Source organism: Talpa occidentalis, unplaced genomic scaffold (genome assembly GCF_014898055.3).
Source record: "Talpa occidentalis isolate TD23 unplaced genomic scaffold, MPIMG_talOcc4v2.1 talOcc4.2, whole genome shotgun sequence".
Taxonomy (NCBI): domain Eukaryota; kingdom Metazoa; phylum Chordata; class Mammalia; order Eulipotyphla; family Talpidae; genus Talpa; species Talpa occidentalis.
In genome coordinates, this window is record NW_023602073.1 from 92,609,418 (window position 1) to 92,620,339 (window position 10,922).

Sequence of the window (10,922 nt, forward strand, 5' to 3'; positions counted from 1 at the left end):
GCTCTCAGCTGGGCATGGCATGAAGCTTAATTAGTAAAGTTTGACTCCTTGCGTTTTGCTTAGGGAGAGAGGGGGAATGCAAGATATATTTATGTCCCTTGTATTTTAGGAGAGCAAATTTTTACCTTATTGCTCACTCAGTCCTTCACTAGAACTAGTCAGAAAAAGCACGCCCTTTCCAGAGCCTCTCATTTTTCAGAAGATGAGCATTCGTTTTAAACGTGGGCACGATAGTCTGATCCTGTATGTCTTTAATGATGAGAACTTGAAAACTCCGCAAAGTGAAATGAGTTTTAAGATGCAGTAAAATTTTCCATTGAAGTATTTTTTTAATGTCTGTGATTTTACGTAACTTCATATTTGTCCTGAGTTTGATAATTCGCCACTTCTTTTCTGTTTTTTAAAGAACCAACTCTTTCTTTAAAACAAAAAAATAATAAACAACGTTTTAAATCGAATAACATTAAACATGTCTGTACAGTTTGTCTTGTAGTTTCAATTCGACCTTTTGTCAGGATTAACAAAAAAATAGGCTTGCTGTAAATAAGGCAAATCTCTCGTGAACAAACCATGATTCATACTACTCTTAAATCTTTAGTATAAAAAGCCCCCCCACACCCCTTACTCAATTCAACCTCCACAACCGTTGCTGTTCTAGTATCTCTAATTAGTAAATTTTCAGTAGAGAGTAGCTTCCCCATCATGATCTTTTTATCCTAAAGCAAGAGAACGCGGTTGCTCCAAGGCAACCAGAAAAGCAGGCACCAGAGCAGGCAGTGCCCAGAGGCATCCAGGCACTCGCCGAATGACACATTTCCGCAGACCTGGGGTCAAAACAAAACAAAACAAAACAAAAACGACCTGGTGAAACCCTTGGCGCGTGAGGCCTCTTTTAAAACGTTAAGAAACAGATTCAACAGGAAAGAGTTGTTTTGCATTTGTAAAAGAAGACTGCAAAAAGTCTGGAACTTTTGGGGCCCGGGCGCGGTCCGTACCTCGCCGCTCCACAGGCGGGTCGTAAAGTCTTAAAAGTGAGCGCAAAAAGTGTTTAAGGCAGGTAAAGGGAGGGAGTGGGTCTGGCAGAGCAAAGAGGCCGCCTCGAGGTTTTGGGCCCCCACTTGGAGTGGGATAGAGAGAAGAGTGGGGGGTGGGACTATGCGAGCGTGCAGGAGGCTGCCCCACGAGCTCCGCCAAGGCGAGCTGGATCCGGAATTCGCATCTTGCTGGAGGTACCAGGAGCCCCGCTCCAGGCCCAGGTTCCGCGTGACCCGCAGGAAGAGCAATCCCAAATGCCTCCGAGCCTTCCTGGCGGCCCTGGAGATTTAGAGGACTGGAAAATGAGGCCCACAGGACTGTTCAGGCCGGCTCAGACCGGGTGCCTGGACAAGAGCGAGAGGTTTATTTAGAGAAATCCGAGGCCGCCAGGGACAAACGCGTTTCCAGATGCAAATGCTGCTTTGTAAGCAAGCTCTTGTCCTGTCGTTTGTCCGGTAGCTCAAACTGATTGAGAGCGGATTACACTGCCCCAAGGCCTCTGGTGAATACTTCTTTTACACTTCTTTTGCTCTTTCCCGGGGTTTCTAGAGCCCCAGACCGCCGAACGCCGGGACACCCGCGGACTTGTGTTCGTACATACTACAAATTGGAAAGTTGGATCTCAGACACCCAAGATGTCAAGTAGACCGTGACCCTTAGAAATAATCAAGGTGTACGCGGGGCGGCCGGGACTGAGCTAGTGCACCTCTTAATGCACATCCAGGCTCGTTTTAAGGAGCGTTAGCGATAGAGCCACAGCGCCACTCGCGCCTCCGGCTCCTCTAGAATCCAGACTTAGGCTCGGCAACCCAAAGAACCAGCTGGCCGGACCCGGAGAAGCAGCGGGCCAGAGAATTTAGCTCACTCAGAACTTTGCTCCGGGTAGGGACAGAGCATGGAACCTCTTCCAGGCTCAGGAGGGAAGACAGCACGAGTTGGCGCACAACCTTTGAAATAATGGCTGAAACATCGCCCTAACGAGGCGTTTCCCCCAAATAAGGCATGTGCTTGTTTGGGCGCAGCCCGAACAGGTCAGTGAATTGGCCAGAGGAAAGGTCAGAGAGGAGCGTGCGCACGTGCCTGTGTGTGCTGGTGTACACGAGTGTGCACTTGTCCGTATGTCCACGTGGGCGTGGATGCACGTGTAAACTTGGGTGGGGTCGTATCTAGGGGGGGGGGAGCGTGCCTCTTGTCACTTTGGGGGAAAATGTCTTTTCCCAATATAAGCTTTGTTAAACAAAAAGGAATTAAACTGTCAGGCCTCTGGCAAGGCTAGCCCGACTCTATTTCAAATATGTCATCCCCAAAAGAACTTTATCGGTGTGTCAGTCTAGGGAGTGGGAGGTGAGAGGAGGGCAGAAAAGGCAGAAAAGAGCCTTGTGTGTTCTGATTTATACCTAGTGGAATCCGTGTCCAGCCAGAAAGCAAAATTAACAGGGGCAAACTGGTGCTTTTAGAGAGCATATACAAATTCTCTTTATTTGTCTTAGTCCACTTTAAAATTGGACAGTTCTGAAGGATTTTTAAATAAGCTTTCTCTCTGTTGACTCCCTCTGCTTTCAGCCTGCAGCCTGTTTATTCAGTATAAATGTATACACTATTTAGAGAGAGCTTACTATTTCATATTGCTTGTATTTTATTTATTCATTAACATTTGTTTAGTTTTCAATCAAAATTTAAAATCATTCACTAGGTAGTCATTTTTTCCCTTTATCTTTTACATTTGACAATCCCCTTAAGAGTTTCTAACTCTTTTGCTTGATTTCCCAGACTCCACACCTGACACAGGGAGGTGAACCCTGGCATACAGTCTTTTCTTGGCCCCTGACCACCAGGTGCATAAGATGAAGCAATGATTTCCAAAGAGGCAAGATTCTTAGTTCTCCAGGTATAAAAAGACACTTATTATTAGCTACAAGAGTAACACTGAGAAAAACTCAGGAATAGATGGGAAAGTGGGGGTGAGCAAGGGCCCGTTTTAAGTATCAAGAAACATACTATCTGGCTGTGATCTGGAAAAAGCTCTATTCTCACTGGCAGCCTTATATTGCAGAAGTCTCCTGAGTCTCTCCTCCCTTCTTTTCCCTACCTTTCCCCACTCTCTTCTTTCTCTTTGCACATCGGCTTAGTTTCTCCCCTCTCCCTCTGGTCTGGCTTAATAACAAACGATAAGTTGTAACTGTTGTATAAATTTACAAAGACTAGGAGAATAAATTCAGGCGTTGGCAAAGCGGGAATTCTAGCGAGTCTCCTTCCTGCTGATTTCTGGCTGCAGCGGCAAATCCAGGCCCAGTGGAGAAATCAATCCAGTACCGCGATTCCTTGCTGCTGGCTTTTATCGTGGATTTGCACACACAGACAGCACCTCCCCGCGTATTGGCGATGGCTTTCATATTTTTCTCTTCAAACAGCTAGAATCTTCCCTACTACGATCAGTTGAGACCAAGTCCCGTCACAAAATAACAGCGAAGCCTGTCTTTTTGGATCGCCAGAAAACCAGAACCCAGTTTCTGGACAGGAGAGTTTCTGTTCTAGAAATGATTTTCAATCAATGCTCACATTTTTCTGGGACTTAGAAGAGGTGCTAGATTTGAAGGGAGTTTAAAGAGTGTAGTCTGAGGATGGTCTGGTCTTCATTCCTCGCTCCCACTCACTTCCAAGTACTCCTATTTAGCGGGAGGCTGGAGCGTTTCCACTCATGACTAATTTCCAGCAGGATCTGCTCTGTCTCCAGAAGATATTGCATTTTTTTTTATCCTTTTCGGGAGAAAATTATGCCTTCACGTTCCCATTCATTGACCCACACTTCTCCCTTACCTCTACAAAAATGTCCAAGAAAACCACATCTATTTCTATCACTAACACCTGATCCAAATATAAGATGACTCGAAAAAGGTAATGAAATTAACATCCAGAGAGAAAATGAATAACAAGATGTTAATTGAACATTGCAGTGCCAATATTATATCTGATTTGTACATAAATCTAACTGAAACAATGGATGGGAAAAACAACATTCTCTAAATAGTTAATGGATATTTTACTAGCTTTTTGCTATATAAATGCAATTTATACTGATAATTAAAATATGTAGTTTCATATCTTTTGAATTAAATATTTAATTCTCCTTTTTCACTCAGGAAAGATTACCTTGAGTCTGCTGAATTTAACATACAACTAAATGTCCATATTTTTCACCTAAGAATCACTAGGTTTGGTGTTTAGGATTTTATAAAAATTATTACACCATCTAATCGACTGTAAATTGGGCCCTGTACTTGTATGTCACATCTGTTGATACTGATAGTTTTAAAACAGTGGAAATTTTGTGTACATCATTATAATTTGCTGAAAGTATAAACAATGAAGTATGTGACTGGAGTTTATTCATATTTGTGCATTGACAGATGAAACATTTCAGTTTCAGCTGAATGAAAAAAAACTTTTAACAGATTAATTTAAAGTTAGTACTGGAACTGCACAAAAAAGAAATGAGCTATTGAAAAACAATATTAGCATGAGGAATGAACTCTGACTTCAAACACATGAACAAAAAATTGATGACAAATTATGACTTTTCTAAATGACTTTGGGTTTGTTTTCACTTTTAATTGTGTGAACTTCCCCATCTTTTAAGTAGTACATCATAAACAATTAAGATAGACAAAAAAAAAAAAGAAGAAGAAGAAGACATTAGAGATCTCCCTTTCAGTACAAACATATTAACCTTTGCCTCAAAATAATTTTACATATTTCCAACCTGGGTCTTTGGAGAGAGCCAAATGAAAATCTTCAAGCAAAAGGCTAAAAAATAGCAACAACAACAAGATGATCCTACCAAAGCATCGAGATGTTTGCAATTATTGCTTATGAAAGAAACTGCCACACATATAATACTGCGTTTCCAAATTCACTCTCATAAAGAAAGGGCAAAGGAAAAAAAAAGCTATCTCAGGCCATGCATAATTGGTGATGTAAATTTAATATAACTAACATTTCTAGAAAGACTTGTTCTTTTTATGTTAACCTTTAGTTTTTGGTGCAGGTTCCTTCTCAAATTACATAAAATGTACTTTAAGAATCACTCACTACCTGCTACAGATGTCCAGCAAAAACTGAATTATGGAAGTCGGAAACATATGGCAGTTGCCTATTGCACAAGGAAGGTACATATGAAAGTTATAAATTTCTTTCTTTAAGTCAGCATTGTAAACGCATTTTATGGGGTTCACAGTGTGTATTACATCTGTAGATTTAATTTTTGAAATATACTTTTTTGGAGATATTTGTGGTTTGGGATTCTAAGAGAAAAAACTCATCTTGATGTGTTAGAAATAAAGAAAAAAAACAACAAATAAAAATAATGTGGAGAGCAAACATTTTTCTTTTAATTTCCCAGCTGGTAATACTGAAAAGGATATCAGACCATCTATTGGCAAAGGATTACTCCCAACACAGGAGTTACCCATCAGCACAGCCTTGTGCATTTATTGAGTCCCCGCTACAAAGGAGCAGAGTTGTCAACTTGAGCAAAACCAACTTGGACCCTGATATAAAAATCACCCAAATAAGAATTAAACCATGCAAATGTCAAAACCGCACCAACTCAATTTGTTCTTGAGAAATATTCCAACTCCTTACTGATTGAGCCTTTCTCCATGAAAAGATATGGTCTTACTTCATTTAACATCTTTGAAACTACATATTTTATTGCAATCATCTTTTAATATTATATCTCAGTGTTATCAATAGATACCAAGTACTATCAACTACCAAGGTATCTTCCCCTCAACTTTCAGAATTATTTTAAAATAATCTCTTTAATTTTCTATCTGAAGCCCCCAGTGGCATCTTAAAATTTATTTTTAATTTGTGGATTTTAAGAGTCACAGTTCTCCTGTTCCAGTTTATTTGGAGAAATGTTAGAAGCAAGTTATGTGAATGGTCTTGGTCAAAAAAGGAGTTTAAACAAATACATATTTGTCTAAATACTCCAAGAGTGAGGCAGGTGCCTGTAGGTAAGGTCACTGCGAGTTCAGGGTAAGAAAACCATCCTCAGATTTCTACAGTGAGAGTGCAGGGGAACCGCGCGAGGCTATTCTCTGCTGTGCTGTGCTGGAATGAAATTTACTGGGGCGAGAAATAAAGCAAAATGATAATAATAATAATAACAACAACAACAAATGCACCCTTCCCAGCCGGAAGTTTTGTTTGGTTGTGTTTTGAGTTGTTGGTAATCAGTTGTGAAGTGGTCGCCTGTTTGGGTGTTCTTTTCCAGTTGCTACCTGACTGAATGCTGATTTTTCCCCCCACCACTCAGGCTTTGTGAGGTGGTAAGAAATTGAGCTTTCATTACTGAACCCTTCATTGTTCTGGAAAGGTGGGGGAGAGCAGTTCCTGAGACTTCGAAAAGATTCAGATTATTTTCTATCCATTCACAGAAATCTGGGAACAAGGAAAGTGCAGGAAATTTTCTCATGTCCTTCTTTTCCAAATTTTAGGTTGCTTTCTGAGCTTCCATCCTGTACTGCCTAGACCATTCCCATTCTACATCCCTCGTTAACACTTCTAATCAGAACTCCGCAAGGGCAAGGGGACCGGACCGTCCCAAAGCATTTATTTATTATTATTTAATAAAACCAGAAATAGTGATAAAAAGTTTTTTAAAAAAATCAGTCCAGTTTCCGGGGGCATCCTGGAGTCCCTAGGGCATATCCGCCTGGTAAAACATTCAGGAATTCACATTCTCGATGAACTTCTACGCCTAAAATTAAAATCTCGTTTTGCTTTGGTCAATATCTGCGTATTCTTTCATTTTGTTTCAGCTCCCTTCTGGGTTTGGTGCTTTTTTTTTTTTTTTTTTTTCATTGCTGAAGACAATCTGATTTACAGTTTGACTGAGAGTTGCATTTCTGTTTAGAAGGTGAAACGTCCAAGTCAGTTAGCCAAATTATTCCCCGACGGCTCCAATATTGCGCCAGAGTCCCAGAGTCAGTTATTTTTATGTCTGACTGTATTTCAAATGTTCAGGGTGATAAATAAAGCCCGCCTCAAGCTGCAAACTATCTCAGTGTGATGAGGAACAATTGACAAAAATTAACCCAGCCAAATCGTTGGGGTTCTCGCGAGCGACTGGCGCATAAATCAGCTCGGCGGCGGCTGGGGAAGCACAGCTCTCGGAGGCGCGAGCGCGCTGCAGCCGCGACTTTCAGCACTGCTGAAGTGAGGGGGCTCGGCCGATAGCATAAGAGCCGGAATCGGACTCTGTCTCGGGTTCGGAATTGCTTGAGCAAGGGGCATATTGAGGGAGAAAGGAGTGGCCACGCCTAAGCGACCCCCTAATGGATCGTCGAGAATTCTCCAGCGGGGTCCGTGTGTGTGTGTGAAATCAAAGACCAGGGTGGCAAACTGAGAGGGGTGAGGGTAAGCGGGGAGTAGCCACCCCAGAGTCTCCCTGATTGATTGCTCAAGACACTTGAAAGAGATTCGTCTCAGCTATTAACCATTAAGCCCTTTTACGGGAAATCTAGGAAGGCGCCCTGGGAAGCTTTCTGTGGCGGCGCTGTAGTTGCTCAGAGCGCACAACCCGCCTGCACATTCACTTCCCAGTGCGCACGCCCCATCCCGGAACCCGCCTTCCGCCCAGCCCGCGCCCCCTTCGGCGCTCCTGGAAAGACAGGGTCGTCCGACCAGTCGCCGCCGACACTCGCCACCTGCTGAAATGGCGAAGCCAAAGAACCCGCGCCGCAGGTGACAAACAGAAACGCGCGGACTTGAGCTCATCATCCACAAGAAGCCGGGGCCACGGGTTTCTGTTGATAAGTGCAAAGCACAGCCCTCTTGGTGCTAAGCGCACAGTAAGCGCGAAGAATAAACACATCATCCACCCCCAGGCGCCCGTCTCGAAAAGGTCTCTCCACTCTCTGTTGTTCGGAGACCGAGCAGGATTGTTGATGTCTTTGGGTGCCCGCGCTTGCGTCTTGGGTCGCGGCGGTGATGGAGGAGTGCGCTGCCCTGGCCACTGCCTGCCACTCGCCGGGCTTAGCGCCTGGCTTCTCCGAGAGACTCTAACAATATGGATTATCAAACTTCCCACAAACCTCTCCAGGCCCTTAAGACGGCCTCGTCCCCACCCTGCGGGGGCACTTGGAGACATTGACACCAGGCGCAGCGCGCGCGGCGTGAGCGCCCGTGTGCGTGCGTGGGGATGCCTGAGTGTGCGTTCGCTCAGGTTGTCAATCTCGATTACCGCCAGAGAGTAGGGAAGGGAATCGAGTGGGAGAGAGGAGAATATTGTTGTTCTCCTTCTATTTAAATAAAGCTTTTCCTTCTGCGGGCAGTGACTGGGAGCTGGGCGCGCACAGCGTCGCTGCTGAAGTCCTTCAGTGGCGTCCCGGGGAGCCTGGGTCTCTTTGTGGCTTGCGGGGATTTTGAGGTGCTCGCCACCTCCTGGGCAGGACTCTGAGATCCCGGGCCCTGGCTGACCTCAGCTGCCCAGTGACCCACCGCCGCCTCTTCTGGGCGTAAACCTGAACCAAACTCAGTCTCCTGGCTCTTCTAGTCTACGCCCCATGTCCCACGCCCTGGCGCACTGCCCACACGGGGCAAAAGTTTCCCGGACTACGGGGGACAGACAGAGATGCGCGCACAACGAGATTCCACACGTTTTTGTCTTGTGACCCTGACAACCTCCTGGCCATAACCCCAGCGTCACAACTCGAGTAACACTTGCCGGGTTCGCCCTCCTGCCCCCCAGTAGGGGGTTTTATATTCCGATGGGGGTAAAGAGAGGGGGGTTGACAGAAAACTGTTAACCATCCCCCGGTTTGGCCGCCCGAAGCCCGCCCAGATTTGGGGGATAATTTCTGTCCAGGACTGAGACCTACGCCAAGAATGGAGCTGGGCTCCCAGCAGTAGGCGCGACCCGGGCCCTGGGTGGGAGCACTGAGCGTCCTTGGGGACGCCCCAAGGTCCTGAACAGAGCCTGGGGCTGAACTGCCTGGGCCCCGCACGTCTCGCAGCCTCTGGCTCGGTCTGCGCCCGCGCTCGGCTTGGCCTTGACCCCTCCACCTTGCCGCGGACAGCCGCCGGGAGACTGCAGAACCCTGGCTGAGGGAGGCAAGGGGAAAAAAAGAAAGGAAAAAAAACAAACAGCGCCAGAGAAGACTTTGGCCTCTGATTATGCGACAAACCTTCGAGGAGAGAGGGTCTCTACAGGAAATAGTCTCCCAGCCCTTTTCAAAAATATAAAGCCACCTGGAAGAGGAAACATCCATATGATTGGAGACAATTGAAAATAAAAGGGGATTAAAACGAGGAGCCTGAAAGGAAGGTTAATGTATGTTTTCTTCGTAATTGAGTGCAGGTTAACTCCAGAGTTTTCGTGATATAAACCAACCGAATCCCAAATAAAAAAGACAAATTTCCCCTAGCCATGGGCCAGTTGGCAAATATTTCCCTGTCTAGTTCCCACGACCTGTTACAGTTATCATCGACCCAGATAGTGGGAGAGGAATGAGCTTCTCCCCCTTTGCCATTCCCATTTAAAATCCCAGGGCACTACATCTAAAAATTTTCTTGACTTTTCTCATTAGTGTGGTTCTCTTTGGATTGTTTGTTTTGTTTTCTTGTTTAGAAAAGCACATTTCACTAGTTTTAAGTAGGAAAGTGAATGCAGACAAAAAGTGAACACAAAATAACCTGTGTGTGAAGAAGTTATCTAAGATGGTTATGAGCTTTCAGCTGCATAGTTATTTCTAACTTCATTTAAAAACATGAAAAACATTTTGGGGCAGTTACAGTTACATTAGTACATGTTGTGGAAATAAGCTTGGAGTTAGGGAAAAATTATTAGAAACAGCTGTGATGTTAATGTTTCAAAACTCAAAGTATTCAGTATGCTTAGTATCTACTTTTCATCATAATTTTTCTTGTGCATCCACATAATGCACTACTCTCTGTGTGTAATACAAGACACTTGTTTAATAAAGCAAATGATTGTCTGTGTCAGGGAGATTTGGTCCTCTCTCCCTCTCCCAGTCCATGTGCAGAGCAGATCAAAGACCTGAATTACCTCTGTCTTTCCAAAGGCAACCAGATGGTGACTTGATTTTTCTTGAGAATTGTTTAGCAATAGAATTCAAAGGATTAAAGAATCTGTGTGACACTACAGATGAAAGCTCTACCCAGGTAAGTTATATTTTAAATTAATATGATGCATACCTTGCCTTATTCCACTAAAAAATTGAGGAATCTCATGAGAATACATATAACAATTTAATTTGCAAATGGTGAGTTAAAGGGTTGAACCAGGTAAAATAGAATTCACAATCCAGCACCAAAGTGAAAAATAAATAAGAGCTCTGATAGGCATGTAGAATATTAGATAGTAACTAAAGAGGAACTTTAAATTTGTCTCTGAGCTTCCTAGCAGGAATGTAAAAAGTGAAAATTGATCCTTATCAAGCCCAAGGAGAAATCATATCAGTTCCTTTTAGTAAGCAGTGCACTACCTAAGGTGATAATGTTGTTGCTGATGATATTAGCAGCCTCAGAGGTAGGTTTAACATGCTGCTCCCTTAATACATTCAGATACTCTTCTTGGGATATTTTACTTTGTTACAGTTTGACTAAAGCTACTTCTCTACATATAGGCAGTTTGGTGTGTGGAAAGATTTTTGGAATCAGAGAGACCTGAATTCAGTGCTGCTTCTGCATTTAGGATTTCTATCTAGCCCTTGTCAAGGTACTTAATCTCTCTCTCTCCCCCAAAACGGGGGTTTTCTTTGCAAAATAGAGAAATTTATTTCCATAGGCTGATAGAAAGGATATTTTGGAGCTTAACACTAAAAAACTTTTTATAAGTATAAAAGACTAGTATTGCTGTT